We start from the raw sequence: 14,880 nt of genomic DNA, 5'->3' as shown, positions 1-14,880 counted from the left end.
CCAAATAATAGATATATTCATTCTACGGGAAATATCAGCAGGCATACGGAGTACAGCTCATGAAGACCCTGTCAATGAATGCTAGGCCCTCAGCTCTGCTATTTGAGAAAAGGGTGTGTTAACCCCATCCTTGCTAGAATGGGCGATTCCTTAAAGCCTGTTTCTTCCATTCCCAGCTGCGACCATGAAGTCTGACCACAGACTTCGGTAGACCCCACAGCTGCAGGCTTTCACTCTTCCTTGGCGGTAGGGAAGTAAGCTCAACCCCTCCTTTGGAAAGGCTTGGACTCTGATACAGGAAAGGCCCTTCAAAAGACCTGGGTAGCCATCAGGAACAACAAAGCCTCTCTGCACTCAACAACTGTCAACACCACAGACCATCAGAGTGCGTTCCCATGAGCTAAGACTTCTGCTATGTGTCTGGTTCCTCCTGTCCTCAAACACGCTAAGCGATGAGTTACCCACTGACTTGAGATGTGTGACCAGGCCAAAAGGGGAACATCCCAAGGTTATCAAGCTCGGCTGCATAGGGCTCTTCACTCCTCCTGCCTCACTACAGAGTGAGGATGTGAAGAGTGGTGGGGGCGAGAGACTGCCATACTCACTTCCAGCCGACCTTATCTAAGGCCAAGGCAATCATGTGATAATGTGTGAGTCAATCCAAGGGGGTAGCCCGGGTATTTCTGAACCCATATCAACATTCACACCTCAGGTCCGGCCAGCTTTCACTCTCCTTCTGAGCTGTCACCAGCCATTTTCCATGTGGGACTCCTAACCTCTGAGTTTTTGGTTTGCTGAGGAGTGGTTAGAATTCTGCTGGGTTGTCGCTCCAGGGCAAGCACCCTCCCGAGGTCTTCAGTTAAAATTCTCTTCTTTTCTAAGTGACTGTTTCTGTTATAGGAGTCAGCTCGTCCATTCAGTGAGTACTTTTATAGAATATGTAACTAACGCCAGCACTGCAGCAAGGACTGGAAACTCAGGACATGAAGGAGCAGCAGCCCTGACACGACATTAATGAAGATGCTTGTAAAAAGTAGTGAGAAGCTGCTGTTGGAATGTGGGATCCTAATAAATTACATTAAAACAGAATGTGCTGAGTGTGGCGGCACACACCCATAATCCCATCACTTAGGAGGCAAAGGAAAAAAGAATTACTCTGAGTCCAGGACAAGCATGGGCTACAGAGTGGGACCCAGGCCAGCCTGGGATATATAACGAGACCCTATTAAAAACAAGAATCTAAGTGCATTCATTCCCACCACAGAATGCCTCTCGCTATATTTCCAATTTTCCCTGTATACCATCAGCTTTCTGCCCACCCACTCCTGGGCTTTGGTCCAGGTCAGCCCTTGAAAGGTCACAATGCCACACTTGATCTCTATGATGCCAAATACAGAGAATAGACTCCAAGAATGAGCACCGTGGCCCTCGGGTACACACAGTCTTGGGCTAAAACAAGAGCAGTCTTGTGCATCTTCAGTCTCTCACCTCACAGGAGACACACAATCCTAGAGGTGGCTCAGTCCTTCTGTCTCCTCTGGAGCCCCATCCCTGGAAGGAAAGCAATGAACTCTCACCCACTTTACTTCTCTGCCTTGAAAAGGACGAGCCAGCCAGTTTTCATAAGGCAAAATTGCGCCTCCTACCAGCGGCGGACTTAAAGCCGGTGAGTGCAAGGGTTTCTTCTGAGAGGGGCTCCCACACAATAAGCTAAAGCTCAGCAATGTTGCTAAGAGCCCAAACTTACTCCCTACTTCTGCAAACAGAAGAACCCCACAGGCTGAAGGAAAGCATCAGTTTCTTCACACTGTCCTCTGTTGTCCACATGCATGTCACAGCACCCAAACCCACACCCACAAAATAATAAAAAAAATATAGTTTAAAACCTTTTGAAAGGTCCAGTGCCAATCGACTTCCCTTCCTCCATTTTCCCATGACTGGCCCCAAGTCATCCTCCCCCCTGTCGGTCTCATCCATTGCTGGCACAAGGACCTATAAAACTTAGTTACATGAATCTAACAACTCTGCCCAGAGAGAGAGACGTTTTGTGCCATGCTCATTATAGACTTCTGAGTCCTTTAATCTCAGTATAACCTCTGAAATAAAATACTATTTCCTACATGTTAAAAGAATGAGATTTCAAGATTTTATACCTTGCTAAGGGGCAACTCCTTGTCAAGAGGGAGTGTTCAGTTAAAATCCCATTGTGAGCCTCGGGTCCAATCTGTTGCTGACTCATTTCCTCCACCACAATATGGTGCTAGACCAGCAAACTGCTAGTGGCCAACACACCACCTCAACTCCACAGGGTGGGGGTGGAATGTGTGTGCATTTGGCCAAAGACCAACAGCTGTAGTTCCTAACAGGAAAAGCGCAATACGAGACAAAGATATATGAAAGCGGATGCAGTAGATGAGGAGAAAGAGTCTGTCTGACACAGGATAACCACTGTCATGGGTAGTGTTTTGTGTGTGCAGCTTACAGCAGGGTCACTGCCTGGGACTACTGTCTCATCACACAGTGCTCACTGCTTTCAGAGCAAACATCAGGGAAAGGAAGCCTACTTAGACCTTCGGCTAAGAACTCTGCCTTCGGCTATATTCACAGAATTTGGAGATGTTAGCACAGGTAGGAACTTGAGACCAGCATGGCCCAGTCCCTTCATTTTACCACAGCATAGACATGAGAGGGGTGTGATGGCCACAAGGGCGGATGGACACTGAGATCTCCAAGGGCCCCAAGTCGGAAGAGATTTCCAGAACTATGGTGCAATCCTGAGTCTTAGAGAAAGCTAAGACACATAAGCCTGCCACATACCCACCTCCACAGACGTGGAGAGCAGATGGCGCCTGGCTCCCACTGTGAGGACCTAGATGCCAACCTCAGGGGACAGATGAAGAGATGGACTTGGAAGACAGGAGCCTGTGATGTGAGGGATCCAGGCAGCTGGAGGATTAGTGCTCAATTCTGCTCCTGGGGTGCCTTGGGCTTGGCATAAAAGCAGCTTCAGAGCTTCTCAAATCAAATGAAGGTAACAGCAGATACCCACAGCAGAGATCAGAGGAGCCCAAGACACACCCAGCACCAGCTGCTACTAACACTACAGATCCGTGTTCTCCTTCCATCCTTGCTGAAGCTCTGCATGGCTGTTTCTCCTACTAGCCTCATTTTCAACACAGCACAGCAAGATCCAGGGGTCTGCATAGCCTTAACCACCAGAGCCCTTCCTCCTGGCATAACACAGACCTGCTGAAACTCTGAACCTCATTGGGGATCACAGACACAGCCTGGGCATGGAGAGGGAAGATAGGCACATGACTTGTTAACGTAACACCGAGGAGCTGCTGTAAGAAGCCGATGTACTCTCACCCTACTTTCTACCATTTCTTCAGGGATGGCTCAAGTCACCTTTTCAGATATAAGATCGCACACCCCTAATAAGTAGCCCCCAAGAGCCTTAACAATCCTACTTCCCCACAAAGAAGAGAGGATTTCACTTTTAAATGACCTGGAGACACCCACAGAGCGATGGGGCTGGGGCTGGGGGTGGGGCTTGGCTTCATGGACTAATAAAATGAGACTAGAGGAAATAAGTTATTTTACTTCTGTGCTCACGTGCTACACTCTGAGCCAGCTGGGAGAGTCCCTGGAATTTGGTGACTAATCAGATACTGGACTGGGAAACACACCCCTGAATGTCATCAGACTCCAGGCATTTGCACCAAGAATCCAGAAATAAGCTGTCACCGAAAGGACGTGTGCCCTCTGGAAACAACATCCAGAGCACATTTCGTAATCGGCAGCTGGGACTCAGAGCCAGGAGACAAGGAAAGGTCAAGGCCTGGCCTGGCCTAGTCCTCGCTGCCCGTTCAAGTGTCCACCCTATGTGCCAACCAAACCCCTCTCTGCTTGCCGTCATGTCTTGGGCCCCTGTGTTCCTTCTCATCACTCTCCCTAGTGCTAGGATCCTGCCATCCTTTCATCATCTGAAGCCGAGATCATGAATTGTTGGCAGGTCTAAACCATCGGGCCCCGTGCGCTCGCCTTCAATGTGTTCGGAGTATCTGTCAGACATTAAGGAGCATTTTATTCACCAGACAGTTACTGTCAAATAATTACTGGTACTAGACTCTCTACTTATCAAATATGACTGAAGTGAGTGACATGTTTTAAAAATATTTTTTTTTTATTTTTGAAGTAATGTAGCCTTGTATTTTAAAAAAAAATAGAGATTTAGAATGAACAGAGAAGAGCTCATCTTGAAGACAGCACATGATCAAACGATTTTCAATGCAAAGTTCTTATATTTATACTCCTATGTTTTCTGGTTAGGAAATGTTGTGGCTGATAATATACATATTTTATAAAAATCGGGGCATATATTTATTTATTTATGTCTGTATGGAGTGTGCATGTGTGTGTGTGTGTGTGTGTGTGTATGTGTGTGTGTGTGTGTGTGTGTGCCCCACATATACAGAGGTCAGAGGTTAACTTTGAGGAGTGTCCTCTCCTTCTATCAAGTGGGTCCCAGACTTTAAACTCAAATTTTCACACTTGGTGGCATATGTCCTTTCCTGCTGAGCCACCTTGCTGGAAAAATCAGTTCTTTTGGTTTCTTTTTTTCTTGGCTTGTCGTTTTGTGTTTTACTTACAATATAAAGGATCAAATCCAGAGTCAGGCAAGCACCATACTTCTGGGCCCAACCCACTAGCACTTTTGGAACTATTTTGATTTGGCTCTAGAAACCCAAAGGGAATGTCTTAAACCAAGCTTGCATTTACCAACTAAAAAATGCCAACAAAACAAGCCTGCCCATGGAGTTCTTCTTTCTGATGACAACCCTGTTGGAGTGGCGTACGCACACGCAGGATCTCAGGCGCCGTCACTGTCACTTAGCTCACGAGCCTGACCTTGTCAACAAAGGTGTTGGTGATGCTCAGAAAGGTAAAGAGCCAGAGCATGCCTGTCATGGCAGAACTGCAGAGCTTCCTGCCTTCTCAGAAGGGAGCAGTGGACAAATGTTACTGCCACCCAGGCTGACGTCAGACTCAAGTCCATCACAAAGGTGGGCAAGAGACAGGCCTGAAAGACTGAACTTCTCAAATCCTTTGATTCTGTCTCTTTCCAAACAATGTTTCATCCACATCCCAGTAAATGATTTACTAAGAAAACCTAGTCCGGTAAAGCCACAGACCTGTTAATAAGTAATTTGGAACTAACTGGTGGTTGTGTGAAGAAGAAAGGAAAGGGTAATATCGAGGTATCCAGTTTATACTAACATGGCTCTGAGTGCTCTCACCCCAGCTGCCTGGGAAAGGCTCAGTCAGGAAGACCCGTGGCCCTCTCACACCAGCTGCAGGCTACCTAATGTACAAAGTGAAATGAGGAACAAGGCAGGAAGTGCAGCACACTGAGAAGACATGGCTAGAGGCTATGTAACCTATCCCATGGGCCTGTGTACACCAAGGGTACTGGAAAGTAAAGCAGCTGTTAAGAGGTTATTCAGAACTGACAAAGAAAAAGCACAGAGTTGGACATAATACATAGTATTGATTATGCACCCACTATATTAGGGATTGCAGAGTGATTACCACCTGGGGACCTGCACCGTCTATATAGAGCTGCCACAACAAAGAAGGCATAGCTCACAGTCACACTAACATTATAGTCTAAATGTGTATGTCCCCCCTAAAGTCATATGTTGGACCCTGATGCCTAATGTAATAATATTAAGAGGTGGGGCTATGTAGAAGTTCATTACATCATGAATGCTTCCCCTTGTGAATAGGATTCCTGCCCTCCTAAAAGTTGCTGAAGGGAGCTGTGTCCCTTCCACTGTGTGAGATCACAGAGGGGAGGAACGAATCCACATCAAACACTGGCTCTCACTTGTACCTTGTGCTCTCCACTGCCCAAAGCTATGATCAGTATATTCTTCCTCTTTATAAATATCCACAGTCTGAGGTATTTTTATATAGTAAGTACTATCTAAAGTAAACTGCCTCAATTTCACACTTGACTCTTCCCTTAGAACCACAAACTAGATAGATAGATAGATAGATAGATAGATACATAGATACATAGATACATAGATAAATTCATAGATCATAGATACATAGAGATAAAAATAGATGATAGATATAAAAATAAATACATAGATACAGATATATATATATATATATTCATGAGTAAAACAAAAAAGACCATCTATATGCCTATATTAACTTGTTTTGTTGGTGGTAGTGGTGGTAGTGGCACTGTAATAAACTATCTTAAAAAGGTTCGCTTAACTCAGGGTTTTGGAGGTTGGAAGTTTAAGGTTGGGTAACCCTCAGTGGTTTAACTTCTACCACATGCCTAACTATTAGTACTGTCATGGTCAGAGTGTGGTAGGCAATGAGATCACACTGACAGACAGAAAGCCAGACTCCAAAACAAGGAGACCAGCCTTGCTCCTCCTATAATAATTCTCTTGGGAGAGATAAGGAAGAGGTCTCGTAGGAACTACCTTAAAGCCGCAGGCAGAACCTCCCTCACTTATCTCCAATAGATCCACCTCATGATCAGCATCCAACACCTGAGCCTTTTAGAATCACGTACCACAGCAATGCCTGTGGTTGGGGCTGTAACTGAAAAAGACATTTCGGTTGTATGTCTGAGAAAAACTCAGGCAGGAAATATATTTTATTACTACCTGTGTTCAGTGGCTGGGATGTTCTAGAACTGAGGGCTGAAGGCTGAAGAAAGAAAGATATAGACTTCACAGAGGAAAGTTTTACAGAAAATAGACCACCCATTTAAAACATAAACATCTTATGTTAAATATTAAATAACCACCACAAGTGAGATAGAGAAGAACACTTCCAACTTGGTCCCCACCCTGTTACCTCAAGGCCCTTTTCTGACTTGTCATCTGGGCTTCCAAGATGGCGGAACTAACTCATGAAGACCAGTGCTCTTCTCTTAAAGGAAAAGACAAATAAGAACAGTAAGAAGCAAGAGGAAATAAGAGTCTCAGACTCCACAAAGCCTGTTCCCTCTCACCTTTAGTAAAACTCAAAGTCTGACTGTTTCCTTTAGGCCCATGGGTTGATACTTGGTCCCTCCTGTTGTGGAGATGTAGTAAAGCCTTTAGGATGTGATGTCTGGTTGAAGGAACTTAGGTTATTGGTGGCTGCACCCCTCAAGAGGATTCTGGGAATCTTTCCTTTTCTCCTTCTTTGCCTCCCAACAGGATGACATGAGTAGCCTCCTCTGCCATAAGCTTCCACCATTATATACAGAGCTGTTACTGATCTAAAGGAACAGGGTCAAACAACCATGGACTGACAGTTCCAAAACTGAGTCAAATACACTCTTCTTCCTGAGAAGTTGTTTACTTACAGTATTTTGTCACAGTGACGGGAAGCTAACACAAAGGACAAAGGCTGCCCTCAAGTGAACTCACACAGGACTCAAGAGTAGATGTGTCAATATTTGCACTATCATGGGTAGTTAATACTGTCCACTTGGCAGGGCCTAGAATCATGCAAGAGATAGACCTCTGACCATGTCTGTGAGAGATGGTCTAGACTTGGCTAGTTGAGGTGGGAAGACTTACTGTAAATGTGGGTGGTACCATTCCATCTGCCATGCCTTGATTTCCACAGCTTCATAAGTCTGCTCATTTTGTTTTAGCCAGTAGGAAATTGAACTCCAGGCAGTTGAGCTGATTTATTGAAAAGCTTACTTTCACTGGGGTCACCTCACCTACTAAGACTTATACTTTTACATGCAAAGGGAAACTTGTGCCAAGACACAGATTAGTTGATATGTGTCCATTTACACACAACATAACATGTACATACACAGAACACATAGTACACACATAAGACAGCATATACATAGTCAATTAATATGCCAATGATTGGCTTGAACTTGCTGAAAACACAACCTCATTTTTGTGACTAGAGCAACCTTTAAACCTAATAAATAAAGCTTTCAACATCAAGCTGGTCATAAAAATAAAATGATATAAGACCTTATGTTGTCTCTCCAACAAATAGAAGGGACCCAAAATCAGAGTTATTGCTGCCCAGCTGAGCCACCCACCCCCACCCCCCCAATGGACTCTGACCACCTCTCATTCCCAAACACAGATGGTACCAACATCACTGCTACTTCATATGGGCATGTAATGAAAACACCTGAAATTCTTCTTTAAAGAGAACACACTGCTTAAAGCCATTGGCACAGGGGAGGCACCAGGTAAGAGCTGAAATTGAGCTTCAGAAGAGGCTCACTGTCCTGCCTCAGACCCTATCCTCCAGATGAACTAGTGAATACACAGGAAGCACTTAGCACAGAGCGGGCAAGCGTTTACACTAACAGAAGGCAGTCAGACACTGCCATCATCACCATCATGATCATCATCATCATCATCATCATCATCGTTGTCCTTGGCCTTCCCTTCCTTGATGGCTCCTCACTTCACTCAAGCTTCCTGTCCTTCTCCTCTGATCCTCATCCCTTCCTGGTTCCCTGTGCTCCCTTGCATTGAACACTGCCAGCTTCTAGAACATACCCTGAGTCCAAGTGACAATTTCCCTTCATTTCCATGACAGAGGGAAACCGAGTGTTGCTAAATTTTGTCATCACCGAAACCTCCTCAAAGAGACAGGTCAATGAGCTCTTCAGGTTCTTCATTCTTCCTCCTGGGTCATTCCTACCAGCCAGGGAAGGCACACAGGGCCAGGTGCACAGCAGAACCAGGACAAGACCTCCTGTGGTGGTGAAGTCCCTCTGCGTCCCCTGGGGCCTCTGAATGAGCCCATACTGCACTGTCACTAAAACCAAACCAGCCACATGCAATGACGGAAACACAAAGAATTAAAATGAAACTAGGCCTCTGTGGCATATCTATCTGCCTGTCCACAGACCTTGAAAGTCCATATTCTTGAGATAAACATTCAACTCCTAGTCAGTTTCTAGAATCACCAAGTTGCACCAAAGATCCCTTTGAGCTGAATAGAGGGCAGAGTCATTGCAATGGGCAGAGGAAAAACAGGAAGAAAATACAATGCAGATTCCAAATAAAAATAATGGCAAGAAGATCCAAAACTGAGAGTTTGTAAGCACAGTGAGTACAAAATTAACTTACTGGCCTTCCTTCAGGCATCCCTCTCCTGGCTGTCTTTTTGTTACTTTGTCTTAAAATTATCATTTCAATGAGCAAAACAGTGTAGGTTTAAACATAACTGTGCACTCGCCAAGGCCTTAAAGAACCAATGAAAATTTCTGAAAGTGACATAATTCTCCCTTCTGAACCAATGAAAACTTCCAATGATGATATAATCCTCCTCCATCTGCTTTTACTGAACCATACAATCTCCTCTTTACACAGAGGTATGAGCCAGACACTCAACTTGAATCCTTCAATAGATGAGTTCTCACAGCTCCCATGAGCCCAGCAGTGTGCCTTATACCCCACTATCTCACTGCCTTTCTGACACTTGACTGGTTTTTCCCTAAGTTCTATTCTCAGAGAAAATGTAGTAACATCTTAATGCTGGCACCGCGCCTCAGGCACATCAAGTGTTGATTGGAAAAATTAAATCACTGACTACAGAGCCACGTATCTACAGTGAAAGTGACCCCAAAGCGTAATCAGAGATCTAAAAGAGCAAACCCCAGTGGATGAGCACAGGGAAAATGAAAAGTTGGAGACAAGAAAGTATGATCAAAACACACTGTAGTCACATAGTAAATTTTCAAACAACAAACAAAAAATATAGGTAAATAAATAAACATAAAGAAATAAACGTGTAAGCTCCACATAGTTCTAACACTTGCAAAGTGGAGGATCTAGAAGTCAGGGTCATCCTCTACTACATAATTGGTTTAAGGCCAGCCTGAGCTATCTGAGCTCCTAAATCAAAGGAGCAGGTAAAATAAATAAATTACTAGCTCCCAGCAAGGCAGAAAGATTACAAGAGGCCAGAAAGTCAAAGTCAGGCTGGGTATCAGAGGAAATCCAGGAAGGAAGGAAGGAAGGAAGGAAGGACAGAGGATAGATAAATGAGAGAGAGAGAAATACATAGATAATATTTTCAAACATAATCATTCTAATGAGCTTTGTAAGGCACTGAATATAGACTAAAAGCCCATTAAACTATTACATAGAAAGTATACCTCATATAAAAATTTAATGACAGATCCCATTATGTGACACAATTATAGTTCATACATCTATGCCTTGTCATGACCTCGGCTTTGGACTTGGCCATGTGATACGCTTTGCCTATGTGGGTATGAACAGGTAAAGCTGGACTAATTGGATGTGAGTGGCCGCGCTCTCCCTGTCTCCGGCCTGCCCACTCTCCCTGCCTCTTCCTGCCCGCACTCTCCCTGCCTCCTCCTGCCCGTGCTCTCCCTGCCTCCTTCCAGGAGTATAACACACCTTGAGCAGCCTGTGAGGCAAGGAAGACAAAAGGCCATGAAGTCGGGCCTGGATGCAAGATAAGAACTTCCTAAAGCAAAGCCTTCCTAAACCAGCTGGATCCCGCTCAACTCAGACATAGAAACAATTAAAAAAAAAAAAGCATGCATTGTACACCAAAGAGATTTTGTGCTTGTCTGTAATGAAGCAGTACCTGACTTTGGGCCCTTCTGCAGAGAAAAAGCACTACAGCACAAAAGAGGTTCGTGGTGTGTTGACTACTTGTTTCTCCTAGGTTGCCCATGAACTGCTGTCCAAGAAGAATTTGAAAAGGTCTCAAGGACACTATGGAGAACTCTCTTTTTGACTAAAAACATTTTACATAAATGTGTACTGTGGCATGAATATGACCATTGTCATGATTCGCAAGAAAGGTCATGTCCTCGTGAAGAAAATGAAATATCCCTGCTGTGCTAGGAACATGAACACTTGTTTGGCTCGCCAGCTAAAGAGACCCCTCACCTCATGAGCTGAATTCATATTAAGTCACAAGAGACTCTGAGCTTTGACTTTTGAGTTGGTGCAGGACCCATTTTAGACTTTGAGGGGATCTAGAGGGGGTAAAAGCACTTTATAGAAGAACTTGAACTGGGGGGAGCAGCTGGATTTTCTGGTTTGGATGTGCCCCCCCGCAAAAGCTTATGTGTTAGAAACAATCTCCTGGCCCTCATGAGAGGATTAAAGTTGACTGTGCCATCCACAGAGGTTAACATTACTATTGTAGGAACAGTGTCACCATTAGGGGGTGAGCTCAGCAGCCAGCACACTTGCTGTTTTTTCCCATGGCCTTTGCTGTCTTGAGTTACAGTCCTCAGCTGGTGCTGAGCAGATGCTGAACTGTGCTTTGGACATCTCAGTCCCCAGAACCATGTATCAAATACACATGCATGATTTTCTACATGACCTAGATTTTTTTTTTTTTTAATCGGGCAGTGCTTTGAATCTATGTACCCCAGTCTGGCCTCAAACTCACAGCTTCCCTACCCATCCTCCTGTGAGTTGTGACATCACAGGTGTGAGCCAGTATAACTGGCTGGTTTTGATCCTAAATGTCTCCCAGGCGTCCCAGGTATTAGTTGGCTGCCAACCTATGGCATTCTGAGAAGTATAGAACCTTTTGGAGAAGGCAGAGTTGAAAGAAGTCAGGCCCCTGGGGACATGCTCCTGAAGAGCATATTCAGGCCCTGAGCCTCCCCCATCTCTTTCAGTTACTCCCATCTACTGTCAGGTAAGCAGCTTTCTTCACCACTCACGCCTGCCATGATGGACCCTACTGCCATAGGGTGAAAGCAACAGGGCTAAGTGACCATAAAACCAAAATAAGTCTTCCCTTCTTATAGACTGATGCTCTCAAGTATTGCATCACAATGCAGGAAAGCTGAGTAACACAGTTGGCGGGTAGTGTTTTGTTAACAGGAACAGGAATGTGACTGGCCATGGGTCTGCTGTGCTCAGATCCCTCCCTCAACATAAGTGAAGAGTCACTTAGGCTCCATGGCTACAAGGAGTGAAAAGATCAGGACTGGCTGATGCTCTGACCTTGACTGACACAGGACCCTCTATCCCTACCCAGCATCCACCACACCAATGTTATACAGTTGTTCGTGGCTACAACATTAGCAACGAAAGGAGAAACAAAGCATAACTGAGTGAAGGTAGTATGAAATTCAAATGGCTTAATCCTCCAGGGTACACATGAAAGTGTCTACAATACCTCTTGTAAAACTTCCCCAAATCCCCGTGTCTCTTGATTCAACAGTAATAAGCAAGGTAAGGTATCTAAAGTGATGGGAGGAACATGGTGACTCCCTGGTGTCTGAGGGAGCTGTCAAACACCAGCACCACTGAACCAGAAGGCATTAGATATAGCTCCTCCTCTTGGGAGCAGTGAGAGCCTCTAACCTCTCACTTCATCATGATCCTTCCCAGGGGCTCAGATTGGCCAGGACTTGGACCTGACTCTCTAATTCTGCATTCCTGGGAGTTCTATCAACCCCTCGCATCCCCCTTCTCCCCCTCACTATATCCAAAAAGACAGAGATGAGCAGTTGGGGAAGGAGAGTCCTGGGGCTTACCACCTACAATCCCTAGACTTACATGCAACTTCACTAGCTCCCCAAAGTGAGCTTCTGGAGCTAAGTGGGTTTGGGTGAGCTGATGAGATGGAGCCCCACTGTGGAACTGCTGCCTTAAAAGGGGGTGATGGGCCGGAGTGCTCTCTATGTGTTGTGTGAGGTGACAATGAGAAGACGGTGCTCTCAGACCCAGAGAAGGGATCATACCAAGAACCCATAATGTTGGGCTGCCAACTTCCAGCAATGTGAGAAATAAATGCTTGCCATCTGAGCCACCCAGACCATAGCATTCTTTAATAGCAGTCCAAACCAAGAAACAGAATCTGAGCCAACAGGTCACGCTAAGCCGAGGGGAAGACCAACAGTGCTGCTGACGTGGCATCAGAGTTGAACACCTGTCACTGAGCCTCATCCACGTCTCACTGGACTCTCTCTGTTTCCTGAAACCACTTGCTTACCAGAGAATAGCTTTTTCTCCTATTCCCAAAATCCATTGGCAGCAGAAATGGTACAAGGCTTCCTCTGGAATTTATAACTGTCTTCCTTCTGTTGATTACATATGAACCCCATATTATGATCAGCAAGAGGTTCTTATCCATTGCAAGTCATGTCTTCTTTCACTATTGGAAAACTCTTGTGCCTTGGCTGAGGGACCAAAGACAAATGTATAATTGGTTTCTAGTCCCCACGATTCCTATACAGACAACACAAATTCTTTTTTTAATTAATTTATTCAGATTACATCTCAATTGTTATCTCATCCCTTGTATCCTCCCGTGCCTCTCTCCCTCCTGCTTTCACCTTTTTCCCCTCCCCTATGTATGTGACGGAGGGGGACCTTCTCCCCGATATCAAGTCTCATCTGGGTAGCCTGCTTATCCTTTCTCTGAGTGCCATCAGGCCTCCCCACCAAGGGGAAGTGGTCAAATATGGGCCAACAGAGTTCGTGTAAGAGTCAGTCCCCGTTCTCCACTCAACTGTGGAGACTGTGCTGTCCATTGGCTAGATCTGAGTAGGGGTTCGATATTTACTACTTATATTGTCCTTGATTGGTGCAGTAGTTTGAGCAGAACCCCTGGGCCCAAATCTGCCCATCATGATGTTCTTCTTATAGGTTTCTAGGACCCTCTGGATCCTTCTATTTCCCCATTCTCCCATACTTCTCTCACCTAGAGTCCCAATAGGATGTCCTCACATCTATCCCAATCTCCTGGTAAGCGAAGACTTTCATGGGACATGCCTCTTGGGCTGGTGTCCAATTATAAGACAACACAGATTTTTTTTAACCCAGCACCACTACCTCCTTCCAGTCGGGGCACAAGGATGTGATCTGATCACTTACAGACAACTCACATGTAAATGCTATAGATTGCATGTGGAATGTCCCATAAAGGGTTCACATGTTGAAGGCTTGGTCCCCATCTGGTGGTACGATTGAGAGAAAACTGTGAGGGTACCAACTGCATCTATAGATCAATACATGAATAAGAACACAGATAACTATGTGACTAGCAGGTCCTTGGGGAACTATGCCTATGAAAGGCATAGTTTGTCACTGGTCTAGTATGTTCCTCCTCACTTTCTCCTGTCCATCATTGGATGAGCTACTTTGCTCCAACACATTTCCCCCACTATGATATCCCAGCTCATTATGCAAAGGAGCAGACACAGCAAAACCAAGGGCCCATACTCTGAAGCCTCTGTACTGTAAGCCCAAACAAATCCCCCTTTAACTTTTCTCCACGATGTTATCACAACAATGAAAATGCCAAGCTTTTCCCTCTTGGCTCTTAAGGAAGGGCCTGAGGTCATCATCTTATTTTTAATCCCAAATTCATTTCAGAGCCAGCACTCAATTTTAAAACACAAGTTTCAATTCCGCTTAAAACTCTCTTGAGGATGAGACTTGATAGCCTGTGACCATAAAGTAGGGGAGGAGGGGAATAGGGGGACCTTGGTCATGGACCTAGTGGAGGAGAACAGGGTAGGGGTGGGAGGGAGGGAGGAACAGGAGGATACAAGTGATGGGATAACAATTGAGTTGTAATCCTATCTTGAGGGACAGAGTGATGGCTCAGAGGCTAAAGGCTGAGAACACTTTCTGTCCTTGCAAAGGATGAGGGTTCGGTTCCTAGCACCACATGGCAGCTCACAACCACCTCCAGTTCCAGAGGCTCTGATACCTCTCTTTACCACCCCCCCTCAAAGGACACTGCATGCATGTGTGGCACATACAAATATGCAGATAAACACTCATATACATAAAATTTAAAAATAAATTAAAAATTAAATTCCTCCCAATTACTTAGTGTTTATTATATACTGAG

At 45.1% G+C, this 14,880-nt stretch overlaps 1 protein-coding gene across 2 annotated transcripts in view; it reads right to left on the bottom strand.

Annotated features, from left to right (window-relative positions):
• The window catches only part of Retreg1 (reticulophagy regulator 1), a 132,180-nt gene that overhangs the window by 57,532 nt on the left and 59,768 nt on the right, over positions 1 to 14,880 (bottom strand). The window contains exon 1 of one of the 2 annotated variants that reach the window (XM_051151005.1): positions 1,489 to 1,619. The exons of the other annotated variant lie outside the window; for it this stretch is intronic. The gene's annotated coding sequence lies outside the window, so the exon portion shown is untranslated. Of the gene's footprint in view, positions 1 to 1,488; positions 1,620 to 14,880 lie in introns of those variants that run through there. 2 annotated transcript variants of the gene reach the window in all.

Source organism: Acomys russatus, chromosome 9, assembly GCF_903995435.1.
Source record: "Acomys russatus chromosome 9, mAcoRus1.1, whole genome shotgun sequence".
NCBI lineage: Eukaryota > Metazoa > Chordata > Mammalia > Rodentia > Muridae > Acomys > Acomys russatus.
This window is presented reverse-complemented; position numbering and strand designations above follow the sequence as displayed.